Source organism: Moschus berezovskii, chromosome 1 (assembly GCF_049115385.1).
Source record: "Moschus berezovskii isolate FMDL1 chromosome 1, NW_MosBer_1.0, whole genome shotgun sequence".
NCBI classification, from domain to species: domain Eukaryota; kingdom Metazoa; phylum Chordata; class Mammalia; order Artiodactyla; family Moschidae; genus Moschus; species Moschus berezovskii.
The window spans coordinates 56,773,435-56,799,054 of record NC_142460.1 but is presented as its reverse complement, the minus strand read 5'-3'; positions in this window follow the sequence as shown (position 1 = coordinate 56,799,054).

The following is a 25,620-nucleotide window of genomic DNA, read 5'->3' as shown; positions in this document are numbered from 1 at the left end:
AGGCCTGGTAAGAATGTTCCATTTTTTAAGGCATTAATGTAATAGCTGAGTGAAATAATTGTGAATATGAAGGAGACAAATGAGAGCATTCTTTTAAAGCAGTTATTTAGGTAACTTACATGCAAGACATCCAAATTACATATTTATTCACTAGTTTTGAGTAACTGATTATTTTTCAATCCTGCCAATGTCAAGCTAAACCTGTTTAACAAGTGGTTGACAGAATTTTGATAATATATATACTCTGTTGTTTGCATGTAGTTTTCTTGTATTTCTTTGAAATCAACCTTATAAAATGTATTATTTGGATTCTTAAGTTTGTGTTTGTCCAAAGAACTGATAAAAATGTTTTATTATATACATAGAATATGTGTGTATTCTATATATATTTATTCTTGTATATCTGACAAATCTTTTCACGATTTTATATATATATATATATATATATATGTGCACACACACCTGGAGAAGGAAATGGCAACCCACTCCAGCATTCTTGCCTGGAGAATCCCAGGGACAGAGGAGTCTGGTGGACTGCCGTCTATGGGGTCACACAGAGTCGGACACGACTGAAGCGAATTAGCAGCAGCAGCTGCAGCATATATATATATACACTCAGTTCTGTCTAACTCTTTGTGATGCTTAGAAGTATAGCCCACCATGCTCCTATGTCCATGTGATTCTCCAGGCCACAATACTGGAGTTGGGTGTCATGTCCTTCTCCAGGGGATCTTTCCAACTCAGGGACTGCACTGGCAGGCAGATTTTTTACTACTGTGCCACCTGGGAAGCCCTGGGCACATATTAATGACAAGTATCTGTTCTTTTAAGACATTATCTCTTACAAAGTACTCTTTAGCCCAAATGAATAAATTTTTCTTGAATGTCAATTATTTTTCAAATCTTGTTATCACCTGATTCATATTTGTATGCATTATATTTATTTTATTCAGTTCAGTTCAGTTCAGTCGCTCAGTCATGTCCAACTCTCCGTGACCCCATGAATCACAGCACACCAATAAATAAATATATAATTTATAAAAATATTTTTATATAGTATATATATTTAATATATAATTAAATAAATAATTATTTATCCTTTTGAGTCACTTTAAACATCACTTATGTACAACTTATTGTTGGTTTATATTTTTAGAAAGCAAACTTTTCCTTTAAACTGGTAAGTTTATCCCACTTATGTATTTCTGTTCTGTTTTTGTTATCATAATTATCACATCAGAATTTCATTGTTTTGACCAGTATCTTAGTTGTAAAAATTTTATAAAGATTAGCTTGCAAGTAATATGTATGGATGTGAGAGCTGGACTGTGAAGAAAGCTGATCGCCAAAGAATTGATGCTTTTGAACTGTGGTGCTGGAGAAGACTCTTGAGAGTCCCTTGGACTGCAAGGAGATCCAACCAGTCCATTCTAAAGGAGATCAATCCTGGGTGTTCATTGGAAGGACTGATGCTAGAACTGAAACTCCAATACTTTGGCCACCTCATGCGACGAGTTGACTCATTGGAAAAGACTCTGATGCTGGGAAGGATTGGGGGTGGGAGGAGAAGGGGCCAACAGAGAATGAGATGGCTGGATGGCATCACCGACTCGATGGACATGAGTTTGAATGAACTCCGGGAGTTGGTGATGGATAGGGAGGCCTGGCGTGCTGTGATTCATGGGGTCGCAAAGAGTCGGACACGACTGAGCAACTGAACTGAACTGAACTGAACTGAATAATAAGAGCGAAAGTGTTAGTCATTTAGTCGTGTCCCATTCTTTGCAACCCAATGGACTGTAGCCAGCCAGCCTCCTCTGTCCATGGAATTCTCTAGGAAAGAATACTGGAGTGGGTTGCCATTTCCTCCTCCAGGGGATCTTCCTGACCCAGGGATCAAATCTGGGTTTTCTGCCCTGCCAGCAGATTGTTTACCATCTGAGCCACCAGTGTATCTCCCAAATTCCAGACAATTTGAGAATATATTTCTGTTTCTTTTACATGTTAATAATGATTTGGATATGAATGAATTTCTGTTCACTCTCTTTTCCTTGGAAACATTATAGTCTTGACTTCATCCACAATGATTGCCTAAAAGAAGTCTGAGACTCTCTTGCTGTTTTTGTTTATAGCTAGCTTGCTTTTTCCATATGCCTTTGGCATTATTATTATTTTATATCCACAATTCAATAGTTTCAGTAGCACATGTTTTGGTTCTGAATGTTTTCTTATTAACTTTTCTGGGAACAAGGTGAACCTTGCCGGTGTGTAAATTCAGCTATTTCCTCATTTCAGAAAAGTATTTATCTTTAATTTTCCACGACTCTATTTGTTATGCTTTTTGTATCAGTTCAGTTTAGTCACATAATCATGTCTGCCTCTCTGTGACCCCATGGACTGCAGCACGCCAGGCTTCCCTGTCCATCACCAACTCCCAGAGCTTGCTCAAGCTCATGTCCACTGAGTCCGTGATGCCATCCAACCATCTCATCCTCTGTCCTCCCCTTCTCCTCCTGCCTTCAGTCTTTCCCAGCATCAGTGTCTTTTCCAATAAGTCAGTTCTTCACATCAGGTGGCCAAAATATTGGAGTTTCAGCTTCACCATCAGAGCTTTAATGAATATTCAAGACTGATTTCCTTTAAGATTTGATCTCCTGGTAGTCCAAGGAACTCTCAAGATTCCTCCAACACCACAGTTCAAAGCATCAATTCTTTGGCATTCAGCTTTCTTTATAGTCAGGGAGGCTCTAATTTTTCATATGTTTCTGTTCTCAAAATCGAGTTTTTATCCTTAAAACCCACTTTTCCTACTTCGTTTTTCCTCTTTCAACTCTCAGTGATACACTATGTATGTGCTCGTGTCTAACTCTGCAAACCCATAGACTGTAGCCCTTTAGGCTCTTGTGTCCATAGACTTTTCCAGTCAAGGATATGGAGTGGGTTGCCATTTTCTTCTCCAGGGCATCTCCAGGAAAATACCTTATTAGTAGAAATAGTCTTCCAATTTTTACTTCTTGTCTCTAAAGTATTCTGCCATGGCACCTTTTCTCTCACTTTGTTTTCTAATTACTCTCTCTCCTACAAGCTCATCTGTGATTTTGTCTGATTACTACTCTCTTCTTTCATAGGCCCCATTATCTACCTGATTTAGTACTTGATGAATTTGTTTTCTAGGTTTTTTTTTTCTGTTTCCATTCACTCAGATTGTATGTTCCAAGACTCTTTTGATTTCTCCTTTTCTTTCTTCAGTTCATTTCTCGGTAGAACAGCTATATGGAACCTAATTGAATTTTCTTTTTGCCCCTTCTTTGATTTGGCACAGTTTTATCTAAAGTTTTCAGAAATACAGTGAGTCCCTCTCATTTATCTTGATGGCCAGGTATGGATAGTTTCCTTTTTTAAAAAAATATATTCCAGTCAACTGGAGTGAGATATAAAATTGAGTTGTTTTTAAGAGCTTTTCTTTGATATTTTCTACACCTTTTTGTTTCCAGGGTACAAACTGCCCATTCAGCTCAAACCTAGCCTATAAGGGAGCCCTGGGGCTTCATGCATACCACCCAATGCAGGAAGAGCTATACTAAACTTTGGTAAAAGATCTTTAGTTTTTGGATTGGACCCTTTCTGCCTTTTTCCTTCTTTTTCCCTTCTTTCTTTTTTAAAATAATTGTTGTGGCTTCTCTGATGGTTGAGCAGTAAAGAATCTGCCTGAAATGCAGGATCTAAAGTCCCCTGAAGAAGGAAACGGCAACCCACTCCAGTGTTCTTGCCTAGGAAATACTATGGATAGAGAAGCCTGGTGGACTTGAGTCCATAGGGTCTCAAAGAGTCAGACACACTTAGCACACACACACACCATAATTTCTTAACAATGTTGTGTTACTTTCTGCTGTAAATGAAGTGACTCAACCATGTGCCTATGTATATCCCCTCCTTCTTGAACCTTCCTCCAACCCCTACCCCATCCCATGTATCTATGTCATCACTGAGCATTGATCTTAGTTCCTTGTGCTGTACAGCAGGTTCCAACTAGGTATCTGTTTTACATATGATAGTGTGTGTATATGTTAATTCTAACCACACAATTCATATTCCCCTCCCCCACCAGGTCTACATGTCCATTCTCTATGTCTGTATCTGTATTCCTTTTCTGCAAATAGGTTCATCTGTACCATTTCTCCAAAGAAGACATACTGATGGCCAAGAAGCACATAAAAAGGTGCTCAACATCATTAATTATTAGAAAAATATAAATCAAAATTCAATATGATATTACCTCACACTGATCAGAATGGCCATAATCAAAAAATCTACAAGCAATAATTTCTGGAGAGAATATGGAAAAAAGGGGAACTCTCATACACTGTTGATTGAAGTATAAATTGATACAGCCACTATGGAAAACAATACAGAGGTTTCTTAAAAAACTAAAAATAAAACTTTTCTTATCCTATTTTTATTCTTTATTTTCTCATAGTCAACTGATTCCTTCTGTCAAAAAATTTGGCCTTGTTAAAATGATTTTAAAAGACAATTTACGTGATACTTTAACACTTCATGAAGCATGAATTTCTCCATACTCTTGAGAATGGAGATCACCCACATTTTGAAGTGTTAAATAAAGTTTGTTTGAATTTTCAAATTGATCTCACATTAATTTTTTTTTTTTTTTTGCTAGTTTGGATGTCACTAAACTTGGAAAACCATGTTAGCAAAACAAATCTTTAGCTTTTGGTTTCATATTCTTGAAAATGGTCCATCTGCACAAAAGTCAGACCATCTGAGTTATCAATTCATGATTGCCAAGTAACATGGATCATTGCCCCGCTTCCTTGATACATCAGACACACCCAAATATATAACCCCAGCCAATCAGATATTTTCATTCTTTCTCTTCCTTGTTCTCTATTTTTATCCTATAAGGTTTTCTACCTTCTGCCCCTTTTTGCTATTTTCTGAACTCTTGAATCGTATGATCACAGTCTTGTCTAACTCAATCAAACTATGAGCCATGCTGTGTAGGTTCACGCAAGATGGATTGGTCATGATTGAGAATTCTGGCAAAATGTGATCCACTGGAGAAGGGAAAGCCTAGCTGCTTCAGTATTCTTGCCTTGAGAACCCCATGAACAGTGTAAAAAGACAAAATGATACGACGCTGAAAGATGAACTCTCCAGGTCGGTAGGTGTGCAGTATGATTTTGGAGAAGAGAGAAGGAATAACTCCAGAAAGAATGAAAAAACACAGCCAAAGCAAAAACAACACCCAGTTGTGGATGTAACTGGTGAAGGAAGTAAAGTTTGATGCTGTAAAGAATATTGCATAGGAACCTGGAATGTTAGGTCCATGAATCAAGGAAGTGGTCAAACAAGAGATGGGAAGAGTGAACATTGACATTTTAGGAATCAGTGAACTAAAATGGACTGGAATGGATTAATTTATTCAGATGACTATTATATCTACCACTGTGGTCAAGAATCCAAATAAGACCTACAAGACCTTTTAATTTATTCAGATGACTATTATATATACCACTGTGGTCAAGAATCCAAATAAGAAGTGAGTAGCCCTGATAATCAACAAAGGAGTCTGAAATGCGGTACTTGGGTGAAATCTCAACAGAGTGATCTCTGTTCATTTCCAAGGCGAAACATTCAATATGACAGTAATCCAAGTCTATACCCCAACCACTAACCCTAAAGAAAATGATGTTGAATTGTTCTATGATGACCTTCTAGAACTAACACCAGAAAAAAAGATGTCCTTTTCATCACAGGGGACTGGAATGCAAAAGTAGGAAGTCAAGAAATACCTAGAGTAACAGGCAAATTTGACCTTGGAGTACAAAATGAAGCAGGCCAAAGGTTAATGGAGTTTTGCCAAGAGAAAGCACTGGTCATAGCAAACACCCTCTTACAACATCATAAGAAATGACTCTAAACATGGACATCACCAGATGGTCAATACTGAAATCAGATTGATTATATTCTTTGCAGCTGAAGGTGGAGAAGATCTATACAGTCAGTTAAAACAAGACCAAAAAATGACTGTGGCTCAGAACATGAACTCCTTATTGCCAAATTCAGACTTAAATTGAAGAAAGTAGGGAAAACCCCTAAACCATTCAGGTATGACCTATTAAAATTTCGTATGTTTATACAGTGGAAGTGACAAATAGATTCAAGGGATTATATCTGATAGACAGAGTGCCTGAATAACTATGGACAGAGGTTCATAACATTGTACAGGAGACCCTGAACATAGCCATACCCTAGAAATAGAAATGCAAAAAGGCAAAACAATGGTCTGAGGAGGCCTTACAAATAATTGAGAAAATAATGGAAGTAAAAGGCAAAGAAAAAGAAAGATATGTCCCTCTAAATGCAGAATTCCAAAGAACTGAAAAGGCAGATAAGAAAGCCTTCCTAAGTGATCAATGTAAAGAAATGGGGGGGGGGAATGGGAAAGATTAGAAATCACCTCAAAAAAAATTAAAGATACCAAGGGAAACTTTCATGCAAAGATGGGCACAATAAAGGACAGATATGGTAGGAACCTTGAACAAGCAGTTATTAAGAAGAGATAGCAAAAGTACAAGAAGAACTGTACAAAACATATCTTAGTGACCCAGATAACAACAACACTGTGATCACTCACTTATAGCCAGACATCCTGGAGTGTGAAGTCAAGTGGGCCTTAGGAAGCATCATGATGAACAAAGCTAGGTGGTGGAATTCCAGCTGAGCCATTTCAAATCTTAAAAGATGATGCTGTTAAAGTGCTGCATTTAATATGCCAGCAAGATTGGAAAACTCAGCAGTAACCACAGGACCGTAAGAAATCAGTTTTTACTCCAGCACCAAAGAAAGGCAATGCCAAATATGTTCAAACTACCTCACAATTGCACTCATCTCACCCACTAGCAAAGTAATGCTCAAAATTCTCCAACTAGGCTTCAACAGTATATGACCTGAGAACTTCCAGATGTACAAACTGGGTTCAGAAAAGGCAGAGGAACCAGAGATCAAATTTCCAAATTCCACTGGATCATGGAAAAAGCAAGAGAACTCTAGAAAAGTCATCTACTTCTGCTTCACTGACTAATGCCAAAGCCTTTGTGTGTATGGACCACAACAAACTGTGGAAAAATTTTAAAGAGCTGGGAATATCAGACTACCTTACCTGCCTCCTAAGAAACCTGGATGCAGGTCATGAAGCAATTGTTAGAACTGGACAGCAAACAAAAATCTGGTTCAAAATTGTGAAGGAGTATGTCTTTCTATATGTTGTCACCTTGCTTATATAAATTATATGCAGAGTACATCATGCGAAATGCCGGGCTGGATGAAGCACAAGCTGGAAACAAGATTGTTGGCAGAAATATCAATAACCTCAGATATACAGATGAAACCTCTCTTATGGCAGAAAACAAAGATAAGCTAAAGAGTCTCTTGATGAGGGTGAAAGAGAAGAGTGAAAAAGCTGGCTTAAAACTCAGCATTCAAGAAACTAAGCTCATGGCATCTGGTCCCATTACTCCATGGCAAATAGATGGGGAAATAATGGAAACAGTGATAGATTTTATTTTTTTGGTCTCCAAAATCACTGCAACCATGGTGACTGCAACCATGAAATTAAAAGACAATTACTCCTTGTAAGAAAAGCTGTGACAAACATAGACAACATATTAAGAAGCAGAGACATCACTTTGCGAACAAAGTCTGTTGGGGGAGTTTGCAATTTCCTTGGTTCTGTCTCGTTGCAACAAAAATTTGAAGCAATGGACCAGTGTTACCGACCTAAAATGTACCAGTGTTACAGGTGCATGTTACCACTCAGTTTTATTTAGAAAGTAAAGGAATATACATTCTTGAGGCATGAGGGCATGCCTATCCAAAAGAGGCGAAGGGAAGAGAGGCCACCGGCCCAATTTTGGCTCCTCTTTTTATATGTTTTTTTCTCCTCCCCCTGGACCTGCCCTGTGTAAATTGGGCTAGTCAGGAGTGCTGTTTGTTTTACCTGAGGTCATCACTCTGGTCCTTGGACCTTCTTTTGTTCTATTTTGACGGGCTTTTCCCTTCTTTGTCATTTAGCCACCACCATTTTGGACTCCTTTTTCCTATTCTAACTACCTAACAGAAGGCAATGGCACCCCACTCCAGTACTCTTGCCTGGAAAATCCCATGGACGGAGGAGCCTGGTAGGCTGCAGTCCATGGGGTCGCTAAGAGTCGGACACAACTGAGCAACTTCACTTTCCACTTTCATGCATTGGAGAGGGAAATGGCAAACCACTCCAGTGTTCTTGCCTGGAGAATCCCAGGGACGAGGAAACCTGGTGGGTTTCCGTCTATGGGGTCGCACAGAGTCAGACACGACTGAAGCGATTTAGCAGCAGCAGCAGCAGCAACAGGTCCGTCTAGTCAAAGCTATGATTTTTCTAATACTCATGTATATATGTGAGAGTCGGACCATAAAGTAAGCTGCTGCTACTGCTGCTGCTAAGTCACTTCAGTCGTATCCGACTCTGTGTGACCCCATAGACGGAAGCCCACCAGGCTCCCCCGTCCCTGGGATTCTCCAGACAAGAACACTGGAGTGGGTTGCCACCTTCCTTCTCCAATGTGTGAAAGTGAAAAGTGAAAGTGAAGTCGCTCAGTCGTGTCCGACCCTTAGCGACCCCACGGACTGCAGCCTACCAGGCTCCTCCATCCATGGGATTTTCCAGGCAAGAGTACTGGAGTGGCTTGCCATTGCCTTCTCCAAAAGTAAGCTGAGCACCGAAGAATTGATGCTTTTGAATTATGGTGTTGGAGAAGACTCTTGGGAGTCCCTTGGCCTGCCAAATCAAGCCAGTCAATCCTAGAAGAAATCAGTCCTGAATATTCATTGGAAGCACTGATGCTGAAGCTCCAATACTTTGCCCACCTGATGTAAAGAACTGACTCATTAGAAAGGACCCTGATGCTGGGAAAGTTTGAACGCAGGAGGAGAAGGGGGTGACAGAGGATGAGACCATTGGATGGATCACCAATTTGAGGGACATGAGTTTGAGCAAGCTCCAGGAGTTGGTGATGGTCAGGGAAGCCTGGAGTGCTGCATTCCATGGGGTTGGTTGCAAAGAGTCTGAGCTGACTGAGCAACTGAACTGAACTCTTGAATATAGAGACTGTCAGTTCACGACTTGTTACATTTTGTTTGTAGCACATGGTCTTCTTCAGTTATTTTAACACCCTAGAAGATTGTCTGAGATCTTTTCTACCCATTTTGTCCAGAAAAAAATCAACATTCATTAAAAAAAAAAATAAAAGAGTGAACCTAGCTTTATACTTAATATTGGGGAATATCATCAAGATTTTTCATAACCTGTTAGTTTTCAGAAAAAGATGTCTGCTAGAAGACATTTGTAGCATAAAACATAGTGATTAAGAATAATATCCACCTTATTCTACTCAGTTCAAATACTAGGTGGACTTCATGCTGTTTGTGAAAATAGGAAAGCTATAAAATCATTTACTTTCATGTATAAAACTGTGAAATCAAGGTAAATTCTTACCTCTTAGGAATTTGTTTGGGCAAGGTTTTTAGAAAAAGTTATTTTGTTAGGGCAAAATGATTTGGTATCTGTAAAGACTTGGCAATAAGCACTCAAATAAGGTAGAATTTTCTTTGCAATGTCTGTGTGGTAACGTAATAGAGAATTATAACCAGATGAAACCTTTAAAATACTGTTTATATCCACATGCATATTCAATGATATATCACATTATAAAAACTAGAAATGATTTCTGTTTAATTTGTAAAGACAGAACATGAAAGAGTAAAATGTTCCAGAGAAGAGTGGTAGAATCTTGCAATCTGCAGTGATTGTATTTCTTTGGGTTATTGTTATCTAAGCTGTGAATATCCAGGTGCATGTAATAGAAATGTTCATTTTTCTGCTTATTATTCAGCACCTGCTAAGGTGTATCTATTTTCTTGAATAGCATAAAATAAATTAAAATAACATGAATACAATGTTATTTCTACTATATAATTCTACTTTCAGGGTATTTGGAAGGGACTGTGTATCATTTATGTTTCCTTTGTTTATGGATGATTATTGTAATGACACCGTTGTTAAAGCTGTGGTTTTTATAAATTGTTCCTCGGATACATGATTAGTATTTTCCAACATCAGTTTCTATGGTAATAAAATATAGCACACATATTTTCCTGAGCTATAATTGATTTTTATAAATGAGGTTTGGTCTAGACCCAATCAGCTTTGTTAATATTTCACTTTGTAACTGTTCAATGGGCAGTCTAGTTATCTAAACTGCCACAGCTAAGGGTGTTATATAGGTTTCACTTTAGTAAATGAAATGGGGGGAAAAAAGTTACAATCTTTCGACAAGGATGCCAATCTTTTTATAGCCCTCTTAGGAAAGTTGGTCTTTCTGAGGTAAGTTTAATACCAATCTCATTTGTTAGTGATCATGGTTGGAATGTAGTCTCTTAATTATATGGCCAAATACTTTAATATTCTTACTGCACTTTTAAAAAATGGCATGGATAACGTATAATTACAAAGAGTACATTATACCCTCATGTAGAGAGGCAGAACATGAACAATATAATTTTATAAATCAATAACTTAATCATGTGTAAAAATCTGCTATTATGCACCTCACTGTTTTATTTTCCCTTGAGGCTACTATTTATTCTAAGCTACAAGAACTTCTCAGAATTCTTTTTCTTGATTTGATTCTATAATATCATCTTTCCATGTAATGCTGGTTTCAATGACATGGAACTATTTTTCTTGAACTGTGTTCATGTCAAAAATATGAAACACTTTCCTGGAATTTTAATTCTCAAACTGATAAGGTTCTTGTTATGTATTTCCTGACAAGGATTTATTTCTAAATTACCTTTGAGAAAATATAATTGTTTAATTGGCTTAAGAATAATCAGTACTTTAATCTTTTAAACAAATCTAGATAAATCATTTGAATAACTACTAATTTAGTTAAATAAACGGTCAGCTTAATTTTTCTAAGGACCTATTTTGAAAACTATGCAATTCAAATGCAGAAGCCAAAAGTTATTATTAAAATAGCATATGTTGTTGTTGTTTAATCATATCCAACTCTTTGTGACCCCCTGAACCCTAGCTTTCCAAGCTCCTCTGTCCATGGAATTTCCCAGGCAAGAATACTGGAGTGGATTGCCATTTCCTTCTTCAGAGGATATTCCTGGCTGGAAATGGAACCCTTATCTCCTACATTGGCAGACAGATTCTCTATCACTGAGTCATCAGGAAAGCCAAAATAACATTTATTACTATAAACATGTTATAAATTATAATATAAGTGCATTCTATAACTTAAATAGTTTCAGATTTAAATAAAGTATAATGGAAGCCCTGGTAGCTCAGATGGTAAAGAATCTGCTTGTAATGCAGGAGAACCAGGTTCGATCCCTGCATCAGGAAGATCCATTGGAGAAGGCATGGCTACCCACTCCAATATTTTTGCCTGCAGAATCTCTTGGACAGAGGAGCCTGGCAGGCTACAGTCTGTGGGGTTGGAAAGAGTATAATATGATGGAGTGATTAACACTTTCACTTTTCACCTTCAATTTTCATAATTTATTTCCATCACCATAAGCCTGCAACATGGACATCTTTAAACACACACACTCATAGTTCACTACACGCATACATAAACATTTAAATGCAATTTATATGAGTGGAAACATACAGTAGAAAAGCAATACCTTATATGCTTATTTTTTATTGATCAATGGCATATTATGCTTGAAAAATATTAAGTTTTTGGCTTCTTAGTGTACTATATTTTAAAAATACTTATAGATGCTGCCTTTCAAATAAAATGACACTTTCAGAAATATAAATATCTGGGATACATTTGAGATATTATCTCATACTTCTGAGATGCTGACTGAAACACCAACAACTTCAAAGGAAACCTTAGGCTAAGTCTAAATAACTGGTAGAGAAAAGAGAAACTGACCCTTCCTAAAATGGCTCTCATATAATCAATAAGAACCTTGCAGGGTGCTGTCAAAATTTATAAGAACATAGAATAAGCAACAAATAAACAGGAATGACTTTAATTCACATGATGAATATGGAATAAAGAACCATTTTCTAAGGCTTGCTAAAGCTAAGTAAAAACAACTTATCCCCTTTTTTATTCCTATTCTCTTTCCTCACTGTTCGAGGCTTTTTTAAATGGCTATATTTGTATTTAAGTTAACAGCATTTTAATTAAGTCTGTTTTAGCTCATTGCTTCTGCATTAATTGTCCCCTACTAACTAGTGAATGACGTGAAAGGAGGGACTCTAATTCGTACTTGAATCATTTCACATAGATCTTTCCTAATATTACAAAGTATGTTTGTTGGAATACATTAAGACAACAAATTAGCCAGTTTTTATTTTGCCTTTCCACTTTGGGCCCTCAGTATTCTTGGTTGTGGACAGTCCAGAGCAGAATTTGCCTCTATTTCCAAAATAGTTTGGCCAAATGCACAAGTCAACTTGTTTCTGGTTTGAGCTTACACAGTGTCCCTCCATTTTCACCCTAGAAAATAGGAGGAAAAAAGGTTTTTCTTGCTCACCATCTCCTGGATATTTGCTCTCTTGAATCCTAACTGATCTCAAAATAGATGCTAATTCTGGCCGGTGTTAATTAACAGATGTTAATAATTAACTTAATCTCATTGTCAACATTGGTTCACATTTTACTATCTAAAATTCACTATAAATTTTAGTCATATAATCAGAACTGTTCTTAGATTTTAATAATGTTTGCTGTTTTGCAAGAGAGAAAATTGCATTATTCTATGAGATGCTTTTTTAAGCCACCTGGGTAGTTTTTATTAAAGTTATATAATTAAATTTTATAGAAAGCACATGTTTCTGCAGTCTTCAGAATATTTATGCTCAGCATTTGCTTTGAGTGTTTAATTGCTACTGGAAATGTGGATTTCTAGGCTAGCAGTACCTACCACTATCCTGGACTTCTCACAGTTCCATTCAAAACCCAGAACTGCTGTTGCCTTTTTCTGCTGATTCTTCACATAGGGGACCTGCAATAGGTCTTACTGCATATTATTGAATTGACTGTGTTTGCATTTCTCCTGGACATGTCCTAAAATGGTTAAATAATACTTCTCACCAGATAATAAGAACTAATTCAATTTGACTCTCAAAACTGAGAACTGTATGTTCTGTTAAGAGATTTATTTTGAAGAGCTCACTAAGCCATTACATGTTTTCTATTGCCTTTTGTATAAAACACTTTTGTATCTTTCTATCTACTTGGTATGTGGCAGCATACCACTGGTACAGCACTTTGTCTCCTGGGTGGAATTTTCCTTCTAATTTCTTTGAGTTTCAGAGAAGTGTTGCTATACCTTGACGTTTACTTTGGAATTTGAAATTGCAACAAGAAGCATGAGCTAGCTATGTTGGTGTTGTGTCTGTAGGTCAGTGCATCAACGTGAACAGATTGTGTCACAGGAACTTAGTGCCAAGGGATTTTTAATGGTAATACATGTATAAATGTTATACTTGCAAACCCTCCAATTCAAAGATCTCTAAGATTTTCTTGATCAGTCAGTTCAGTCACTCAGTCGTGGCTGACTCTGCGACCCCATGGACTGAAGCATGCCAGGCCTCCCTGTCCATCACCAACTCCCGGAGTTTACTCAAACTCATTTCCATTGAGGACATGAGGACAAGATTTTCTTATTTTTTAAATTTATTTTTATTTAAAAAAAATTATTTATTTTAATTGGAGGCTAATTACTTTACATTATGCATTGGTTTTGCCATACATTGACATGAATCTGCCCCGGGTGTACATGTGTTCCCCATCTTGAACCCCCTTCCCACGTCCCTCCCCATCCCATCCCTCTGGTTCATCCCAGTACACCAGACCCTAGCATCCTGTATCATGCATCGAACCTGGACTGGCAATTTGTTTCACATATGATAATATACATGTTTCAATGCCATTCTCCCAAATCATCCCACCCTCGCCCTCTCCCACAGAGTCCAAAGACTGTTCTATACATCTGTGTCTCTTTTGCTGTCTTGTGTACAGGGTTATTGTTATCATCTTTCTAAATTCCATATATATGTGTTAGTATACTGTATTGGTGTTTTTCCTTTCTGGCTTACTTCACTCTGTATAATAGGCTCCAGTTTCATACACCTCATTAGAACTGATTCAGATGTATTCTTTTTAATGGCTGAGTAATAATACTCCATTGTGTATATGTACCACAGCTTTCTTAACCATTCATCTGCAGATGGACATCTAGGTTGCTTCCATGTCCTGGCTATTATAAACAGTGCTGCGATGAACATTGCAGTACATGTGTCTTTTTCAATTCTGGTTTCCTCGCTGTGTATGCCCAGTAGTGCGATTGCTGGGTCGTATGGCAGTTCTATTTCCAGTTTTTTAAGGAATCTCCACACTGTTCTCCATGGTGGTTGTACTAGTTTGCATTCCCACCAACAGTGTAAGAGGGTACCCTTTTCTCCACACCCTGTCTAGCATTTATTGCTTGTAGACTTTTGGATAGCAGCCATTCTGACTGGCGTGAAATGGTACCTCATTGTGGTTTTGATTTTCTTAGTAGATCTCTTTAAAAAGTATGATCGATGCCTAGCAGTAACATTTGTTTTCATCTTCAGATTTAACTCTTCTTTTTTTAAAAAAATTTTGCACTAGAATGTCAAAGTTTGGGGCACATAATTTAGCCATATTAATCCTATTTTCATATTGATCTATTCTCATCACCTCTCCCTGACATTTCTAGCTTCTCCATTTTCCTTCAGGAAAGGGTGTGTGGTTGTACCCTAATCAATTAATGACAATCATTGTCAAATACATTATTACTGAATGAAGCCTTTTAAAAAGCAAAGAAGTTAAACACACACAAACACAACACCTTCCATATACCTTAATGGTAGTATTTACTTGTATTTCTTTTTTTAATAGATTATAAGATCGTTGGAGTAAAGGAAAACATTCTATTCATTGTAGAGTTCCCAATGCTCATTACTTGGCCAATTTTTTTTTTTTAATATTTATGAATTAAACTAGTTGTTTCCAGTCTGGTGTTAATTTTCTTCAAAAAGATAGCTGTCAATGTTTAGAAGTAATTTTTGGTTGTCACAAATGAGGGGTATTGCTATTGTCATCGAGTAGGTAGAAACCAGTGATGTTGATAAATATTCTACAATGCACAGCACAACCTATCTGCGACAAAGAATTATCCAGAACAAAATATAATTACTGACTAGATTTAAAAAAAAAAAAAACAACTTGGGCTTCCCCGGTGCCTCAGCAGGTAAAGAATCCGCCAGATGAGGGTTCAATCCCTGAGTCAGGAAGAACCCCTGGAGAAGGAAACAGCAACCCACTCCAGTATTCTTGCCTGGAAAAAATCCCATGGACACAGGAGCCTGGCGGGCTACCATCCAAAGGGTCACAAAGAGTTGGACACAACTGAATGACTAAGCATGCATAAATTAAACAGTATGTTCATGTTGTTGAGAAATTCAACTTTCACCCATCTCCAATTACCAATTTTTGTAAATTGCCATCATCATTGCAATGAAAATATCCAAAACAGTATAAGGGAGAATTTGTGACTTGAAAAAAAAAAATCCACTGTTGAACTGGAATTTTTAAATAACTTTGATTTATGGAGTGACTGAATTCTTTTTTGAGCAGTTTAGAATGTATAGAGAATGCCATCTTGAACTTGTCTGTAGTTAGTAATCGTTTATGTCTGGCTAGTTCAGTTTGTTAGAACAGAATGCAGATGAAGTTAATAATGCTTTGTAGCAACTTGATCTTAATTTGCTCTATAGCCACATAAGTGTCTGTTCCTTATCTTGACCTGGCTTAAGTGCCATTGATCACAAGAGTCAGGGATCAAAAGAAGGTGAATAGATTCTTTTTAAACTATCATCACTATTGTATCAGCAGTCTCAATGGCAGCCCCTCCTGCCAGCAGGTCAGCATCGGTGTCTTTATTCTAGAAGGACAGCTCATAAATTAAGCAGTTGACCTTTGTGTCAGTCAATCAACACTGGGCCATCCAGGGCTGCCAGAACCATTAACTTTGAGCAATGGTTACTTCACCAAAGCACAAATGCAGTATTTATGAACTGCACATTGTTGTCTTTGCCAAAACCTCAATGCCATTGTCTCTCTTTCAATTTTTCCATCCACTAAAAGGTAGGAATTGATAATCAATAGCTTAGGACATTATCTGTGAAAAATTCAATGACTCAGAAGTTAAAAAGAATACAAAATAAAAATTCTAAGCAACATGCCCATTTTACAACTTCTGCATCAGGTAACAACAACACCAAAAAATTTAGAACTATAAAGAATTCAGTGATACTTTTTTCCATTCACTTATTGCAGAGATGAAGAAAGAAGGTCCTGAGAAAACAAACAACTTCTATCAGGTGATACAAATAGTGGACTATCTTGAGTAACTCTAACTTCTCCTGACCCAATTAAATGGTATCTACCTTATACTGCAAGGAGATCCAACCAGTCCATTCTAAAGGAGATCAATCCTGGATGTTCATTGGAGGGACTGATGCTAAAGCTGAAACTCCAATACTTTGGCCACCTCATGAGACGAGTTGACTCACTGGAAAAGACTCTGATGCTGGGAAAGGTTGGGGGCGGGAGGAGAAGGGGACGACGGAGAATGAGATGGCTGGATGGCATCACCGACTCTGTGGACATGAGTTTGAGTGTACTCCGGGAGTTGGTGATGGACAGGGAGGCCTGGCGTGCTGTGATTCATGGGGTCGCGGAGAGTCGGACACGACTGAGCGACTGAACTGAACTGAACTGAACCTTCTCTAATAATGCCTAAGGACCTGCGAATCTGAGTGAGCCAATATTTTATTTACAACTAATATATATAATAAATGTTACCACATTTAAGATACACTTGGCAAAATAAGAGGTGATTAGAACCTCAAATAATATTAGTATTGACATAAATAAAAACCCTATGTATATGCGTGAAAAAAATACTGTCTCATTTAGCACAGTTACTGCATACCTATAGAATACATGGAGCATCTAAGAGATACAAAGACAAATCAGGCACAGATGTAGCCCTAAGGGAGTTTACAGACTACTGATGATATTAGGAAAGTTGTTTGTATAAGTCAGGGTTCTCATTAAGAAACAAAGAGTACACTCAACCGACTCAAGTTGCCCTAATGACAACTTGAGAGGTGTTTATTTATAGATAGGCTTAATACAAAGGTGGGGGCAGTGTGTACACTGTTCTTGAACACTGTACAAGAACAGCAGTCTAGCAGCAGGTACTAACACAGCTTCAAATATAAAGAGCAGGGAGAAGTCACTTCTTTCTAGAAACAGAATCATTAAAGTTGACCACCTTAAGATCAGTAATTTGCTCTCAAGGGAGGGAATTAGTAGAATTTACTATTTTCTCTCTCTTTGACTTCTGCCTGCCTAACTTAAACCAGAAAGCAAGTAGATTTAGAGAGCAGGAAGAAGATATTTGGCATGAATATCTTCTTTTTAAAATATGTTGGAAGTCTTTCTGTTTTTCTTTTTACATTGAAAATTAGTAACGTCACATACTAGTTTGGTGAACACTGTGATATTAATGACATCATCCATGTTCTCTCGTGGAGAACTGATACTTTATTCTGCACTTCCTGTCTTTAGTCTTTAGCTCTCATCCTTCTTTGAGAACTGCTGTGGCTATAGACAGCCATGTTGCTTAAGGTACATTCCCATGTAAGGTGCCCTGTATTCAGTGATTGGTCAGTGTGGGAGATCAGTCATTGATATGACCCATTTTCCCCCAACTGTGGAGAGCTTTGAACAGTTATCCCAACTGAATCTTCCATTAAGACTGAGAGGTTTTCATTGAGACTGTATCAGATCTCAACTTCTTCCTCTGACCAACCCTTCCTCCTTTCCCCAGTAAATCCCCTGCATGTAAATTTCCATCACGAAATCTGTTTCTTGGAAAGCCCACAGGCACCAATGGTGTTAGTAATCATAAGGTGGAATAGAGATAGGCTTTTGGAACTGAATTACCTGCTTTTGGCTGGCAATGACCCCATCACTGGCAGGAGGTGGAATATAGATAGCCCCTGGTACAACATTGTAATTGTTAAAATGTTTGCATCAGGTGGTACACTGGGGGAAGGGATTGTACTAGCTGGTCTGATGTATCAGGTCTGTGAGAGATGTAGAGTAAAATGTGGCTAAAAGAACCTGTAATTGTGTGCATATACTAAATGCTATTACTTTAGGGAAAGAAAAAGAAAAGTTCAAAGTAATGGATTAATTGACAACTGAAAACCAAATATTAACTCTAGGGGGATTTTTAACCCATGAAGAGCTTTTTACTTCCTGCAGCTAGAGTCAGAGAAAACTTGGGATTAGGTCCAGGGCCTATTCATATAAGTATCAGAGCTTCAAAAATCATTTAATTCTCAACCTAATCAGGTCTGCTATGGTAAGGCTGGGGCCTTGGTTAGGAAAGAATTTGACCTTGATATATGGGATGGGGACATCTGTTTTAATGGGACCTATAAACTTTGAACACACAAATTCCCCTGAACCCTCAGAGCTGGAGAAATGGCTCACTCCCTATTTAGGGCTAGTAGTTCTACTTTATTGGAGAAGGAAATGGCAACCCACTCCAGTGTTCTTGCCTGGAGAATCCCAGGGATGGGGGAGCCTTGTGGGCTTCCATCTATGGGTCACACAGAGTAGGACACGACTGAAGTGATTTAGCAGCAGCAGAAGTTCTACTTGGCTTGAAGATGATGGAGTGGCTTCCCTTGTAACATATACCACATCCTCAACATCTCTCTCCAGTTCCCCTCTTGGCCACTAGGAGTAAGTCAGGACATAATTCAGGTGCAGACACACAGATCCAGATAAGGGAGGAAATGGACAATATCTCCCTAGGAGCTAAAGGACGTACACAGCATTCATGCCTGAGATGGTAATCTGAGGGTGCTTGATTAAGGAGTGGGATTAGGGGGAAAAGAGAGGCAAGAAGTAGCATCATTTTGTCAAAATTAACTGAATCTGATTATCAGGAGTGTACAGTGGGTCTGTTGTTATTCAGTGAGGGCAGAAAATAAAATTCAGGTGCCGTACTTGGGTATCTCAATACTGCTTTGTCATATTTTGATAGTAAATGTACAAGTGCAACACCCTACCCCCCAAAAAAGATGTGATAACTAAGGGTTCAAATTCCAGCAGAAACACAACATTGTAAAGTAATTACACTTCAATAAAAAGAAAGAATGCATCAGTTCCATGGGACCAGCAAATATGCTAGTTGATGTTGAAGGAAATAAATAGAATGGATAGTAGGGGAGGAAAACAGAAGTAACATTTGTGGCTCTCATGACCATTTGGAGCAGTAGTGTCTGTACTTTTTCTCACTAATTCTCTTCATCTAAATTTCTGCAGTGGGAGAGGCTTACCAGAGCTCTGGACTCACAGCTCCCTGAGTTTATAAAAGAAGCAGTTTCAAGTGGTTAGGGGCAGACGTCTCCCAGATCCCACTTTAAGAATGATGCTGCTAGAAGAATTGTCAGTACATAGCTAGCCCTCATCTACCAGCCTTACTGTAAGATTGCCTCTGCTGCAGACAAGCACATTGCTTGAAGTCATATCTTCTTTCTGGGAGATTACACATCTGATGAAGGAAAGTTATGACCAACCTAGATAGCATATTAAAAAGCAGAGACATTACTTTGCCAACCAAGGTTCGTCTAGTCAAGGCTATTGGTTTTCCAGTGGTCATGTATGGATGTGAGAGTTGGACTGTGAAGAAAGCTGATTGCCGAAGAATTGATGCTTTTGAACTGTGGTGCTGGAGAAGACTCTTGAGAGTCCCTTGGACTGCAAGGAGATCCAACCAGTCCATTCTAAGGGAGATCAGTCCTGGCTGTTCCTTGGAAGGACTGATGCTAAAGCTGAAACTCCAATCCTTTGGCCACATCATGTGAAGAGTTGACTCACTGGAAAAGACTCTGATGCTGGGAGGGATTGGGGGCAGGAGGAGACAGGGACAACAGAGAATGAGATGGCTGGATGGCATCACCAACTCGATGGAGATGAGTTTGAGTGAACTCCAGGAGTTGGTGATGGACAGGGAGGCCTGGCGTGCTGTGATTCATGGAGTCGCAGAGTCAGACACGACTGAGCGACTGAACTGAACTGAACTGACACATCTGATGATGACTGCAGGGCTTTGAAGATATGGCTTTCTTATTCCAACTCAGGATAAAGATGAAGGGTTACCACAGGTTTACCTGGTTTGGATGACACCTCCAGTAAGATAGCACCATTGCTCAATTTCTCAATCTACCGATTCTGTTTCACTTGTTCCCAAAGGAAGTGAACTTAAGAGCTCTCTCTGATAAAACTTATCTTTTATTGGAGTATGATCACTTTGCAAGGCTGTATTAGTTTCTTCTGTACAACGGATCCTATTACATATATATATAAACATATACATACACATATACCCCTCCTTCTTGGACCTTCCTCCCACACCCCACCACAGCCATCTATACCATCACATTGTCTAATTTTTATCTCAGAAAATTTTTTCAAGAGAATCCAATTTGCAACAGCTGGGGAGATGTATATTTGTATCACTGAGTGGAAATATCATTTTATGTTAGGCTGTTGCTGATAAGTCACTCAGTTGTGTTCAATTCTTTGCACTCCATGGACTGTAGCGCACCAAGATCCTCTGTCCATGGATTTTCTCAGGAAAGAATAGTGGAGTGAGTTGCCATTTCCTTCTCCAGGGGATCCTCCCGACCCAGGGATCAAACCGAGGGATCAAACTCAAGGATCAGTCTCTCGCTTGGCAGGCAAATTCTTTACCACTAAGCCACCTGGGAAGCCCATATTTGGGCAGGCTTTTACAAAGTTGTTCTAAAATAATTGCTAATCTGAACTGCTTTAAAGTACTATACTATTTTTACTTTTTATTTTCTCACAATGAAAACTTAACACTTAATTTTTTTTCTATTGCATTTTTTTTCTGGCTTAAATAATGAAGTATATTTGAATTTACAGTTTTTATATTGCATACATGGAAATTTTTGCTCCTGTCAACAAATATTGCAAATTAGAGAAGTGAATGTACTTATAATCTAGTTTATCCTTCTGTCAGACTGTTTCACTTATCAAGCAATAGTGAAATCAAAGAAAAAAAGTATTTTTTTAAAAAATTTAATTGGAGGATTAGAGATATAAAGAGAACATTTTATGCAAAGATGGTCATGATAAAGCACAGAAATGGCAAAGATCTAACAAAAAATAGAAGAAATTAAGAAGAGGTAGCAATGGCAAGCCACTCCAGTACTCTTGCCTGGAAAATCCCATGGACGGAGGAGCCTGGTAGTCTGTAATCCATGGGGTCGCTACAAGTCAGACATGACTGAGCGACTTCACTTTCACTTTTCACTTTCACACATTGGAGAAGGAAATGGCAACCCACTCAATGTTCTTGCCTGGAGAATCCCAGGGACCAGGGAGCCTGGTGTGCTGCCAGCTATGGGGTCACACAGAGTCGGACATGACTGAGGTGACTTAGCAGCAGCAGCAAGAATATACAGAAGAACTATACAAAAAAGGTCTTAATGACCCTCATAACCATGATGGTGTGGTCACTCACCTAGAGCCAGATATTCTGGAGTGTGAGGTCAAGTGAGCTTTAGGAAACATTGCTACAAACAAAGCTAATGGAGGTGATGGAATTGCAGCTGAGCTACTTCAAAGTCTAAAAGATGCTGCTGCTAAAGTGTTGCACTCAATATGTCAGCAAATTTGGATAACTCAGCAGTGGCCACAAGACTGGAAAAGGTCAGATTTCATTCCAATTCCAAAGAAGGGCAATGCCAAAGAATAATCAAACTACTGTACAATTGTGTTCTTTTCACATACTAGCAAAGTAATTCTCAAAATCCTTCCAGCTAGGCTTTATCAGCACTAACTTTATCAGTGAACGGAAAACTTCCAGATGTACAAACTGGATTTAGAAAAGGCAGAGGAATCAGAGACCAAATTGTCAGCATTTTTTGGATAATAGATAAAGTAAAGGAATTTAAAAAAATCTATTTCTGCTTCACTGACTACACTAAAGCCTTTGATTGTTGGGATCACAACAAACTATGGAAAATTCTTAAAGAGATGGGAATACCAGACTACCTTACCTGTCTTCTGAGAAACCTGTATGCAGGCCAAGAAGCAACAGTTAGAACCAGACATGGAAGAATGGACTGGTTCAAAATTCTGAAAGGAGTATGTCAAGATTGTATATTGTTACACTGCTAATTTATCTTATATGCAGAATACATCATGAAAAATACTGGCCTGGATAAATCACAAGCTGGAATCAAAATTGTCAGGAGAAATATCAACAACCTCAGATATGCAGATGATACCATCTTAATGGCAGATATTGTAGAGGAACTAAAGAGTCACTGGATGAGGGTGAAAGAGAGTGGAAAAGCTGGCTTAAAACTCAACATTCAAAAACTGAAGATCAGGGCGTCTCATCCCATCAGTTCATGGCAAATAGTAGGGGGAAAATTTGAAGCAGTGACAGTATTCATTTTTGGGGGCTCCAAAATCACTGGGGACAGTGATTCCAGCCAAGAAAGTAAAGAAAGCTTGCTCCTTGAAAGGAAAGCTATAACAAACCTAGACAGTCTACTAAAAAGCAGAGACATGACCTTACTGACAAATGTCCATATAGTCAAAGATACAGTTTTTCCAGTAGTCATGTACAGATGTGAGAGTTGGACCATAAAGAAGGCTGAGTGCTAAAGAATTGATGCTTTTGAATTTTGGTGCTGAGGAAGATTCTTAGAGTCCCTTGGAGACAGCAGGAGATCAAACCAGTCAATCCTAAAGGAAATCAGCCCTGAATATTCATTGGAAGGACTGATGCTGAAACTGAAGCTCAAGCTCCAACACTTTGGCCACCTGATGGGAAGAGCAGACTTATTGGAAAAGACTGATGCTGGGAAAGATCGAGGCCGGGGGGAGAAGGGGACGACACAAGATGTTGGATAGCATCACTGACTCAATGGACTTGAGTTTGAGCAAACTCCACGAGACAGTGAAGTACAGGAAATCCTGGTGTGTTGTGTTCTATGGAGTCGCAAAGATCTGGACGTGAGTTAGTGACTAAACAACAGCAACAATTAGAGGAAAGTTGCTTTACAACACTGTGTTGGTTTCTGCCATACATCAACATGAATCAGCCACAGGTACACATATGTCCCCTCCTTCCCATTTTCCACCCCACCCCGCTCCTCTAGGTTATCACAGAGCACCTGAGTTCCCTACATCATACCTCAAATTTCCAATGACTGTTTTACAGATGGAAATTTATGTGTTTCCATGCGGCTCTTTCAATTTGTCCCACCCTCTCCTTTCCTGTGTCCAAGTCTATCTATTTATGTGTCTCCATTGCTGCCCTGCAAATAGGTTCATCAGTACCACTTTTCTAGATTTCATATATATGCGTTAATATATGATATTTATTTTTCTTCTTAATTGCTTTCATCAAAAACATCGTAGGTGAATTTCAAATAGAGGAGCCAGAGTTGAACAGAAATGCTGAGGATGACAATGGACAGAAAATGAAAAAGAAAAAAGCCAACTAAAAGTCCTCCTTGGATTCTTAGCTAGCTATTTGGACTGGAGTTAACTTTTAGTGGAGAGTTAAATATTAAATTTTACCTCCTCTTAAGACAGTCTGATCTATCCATTAATCTATAACTTTTCACTTTTTCCTTGATTTACTGCCATAATTTCTTACTAGACTATAAGCTCCATGACACATTCATGACATTGTCAATCATGTTTATTGCTGTACCTCAAATACCTAGCATAGTTCCAGTACATAATAGCTGTTCAATGAATATTTGCTGAATAAAATCAGAATTGACTCATAAAGGTCTGCCTTATTTCTATAAGGCAGTTATACGTGAAAACAAGAGTTCTTTTATAATATCCCAACAACAGAGACAGGACAGCAATTCACCTACTGAACTACGTCATAGGTTATAAGGTAACCCTACCTACGCAGTTATCTTATCACTATTTGGTCATTGGAGCTGATCGATCCTTTGCAATCAAATTAACTTGGAAACTTTTTATCTTGTATCACTTTTTGTGTGGTAATATCATTAATTCTTATAAAACTTTTTTTCTACCTGATAGCTTTAGTGAAAGAATTATAAACTAAGCACATTTGAGCATTTTGGTAAAGAACATTACACTGCTGTTTGAGGAGAATGTAACATTGATTGTTAATATGCATGAAAAATGAATCATTTGTTTGCACTCATTTCATGCACAGAATTGACCATGACATCAGTGGGAGCTTTTTACAACAGTAAATCTGTGCCAAATAATAAATTACATTCCTTGTATTAAATTAAAGTATGCACATTGGAGAGGCTTAATTTTAAATTTTCATGACAAATGGAAATTTGGACATTAAAAGAACTGAAATAAAGTTCAACTACAAAGAAAAACCTCCAGCCATGACTTTCCCAGGATTTTCATTCTTTGTTATGTAGCAAGTTGATCATAAAACATTAACATGAGGTGTTGCTGTCAGAGTGCAGTTTTGTCCTTTTTTAAAAGGAGTCTTGTCTTAATAATGGGTATTTTTATTATTTTTGATAACTGAATATACACGTAATATTCTAACATGAAAACAGTTAACAAATTGCATGATAAATGAAAACAAACATCCTAACAACACTCTTTCAAGTAAGTGAATGTAATTCAGAACTATTACATTTTTCTAGTAAATGCTGATATGTTATCTAAAACTGAGTTAATGCATCAGTTTCTTAGATTCTGGAATATTATCATGTCCCTATCCACAGAGGTCCTGTAAACTCAACAGCTGTGAAAAAGGTCAGATAAAACCTTTAGTTCTTCTTTTATCACCAACATAAAACAGAAGCTAATGGTACAAAATGGGATGTTTCTGTTCATCTCTTAACAGTGTCGGGTTTTCCAAATAGTCTCCCCAGCCCAGGAAGCATCATGAAAATAGTGTACTCTCATTTCAGCCCTAATAAGAATGGAAGACATCAGGTGTTTCTCATGTCCTATCCCTGGCCACTACTCTGGGCGTCATGATGATTGATTTCATCCTGCAGTCTTCAGTTTACAGGAAATCCATATAAATCAACCAGAATATGGAAATTCATACCTCCCAGGAGTAACAGATTAACTGATTCTAAATCAGAGGGGAAAAGAAAGGTCAATAAGAAAGTACCAATGAGGAACACAGCAAGAATATGCCAGACATTTAGTACTTCCTTAAGAGGGCTACAATATGGGTTACATTTTTTTTTTTTTTTTTTACTCAAAAGGACACATCCAGGAGCTCAGAGACACAAATACCAGTACTTGGGAATTGACAGGGTTACTTATTGCTGGGAGGGAATCTTTAGTCTTCTTTAAATTCATTTGTGAGAAAAGGCCAGGAAACTCTCTTTCCAGA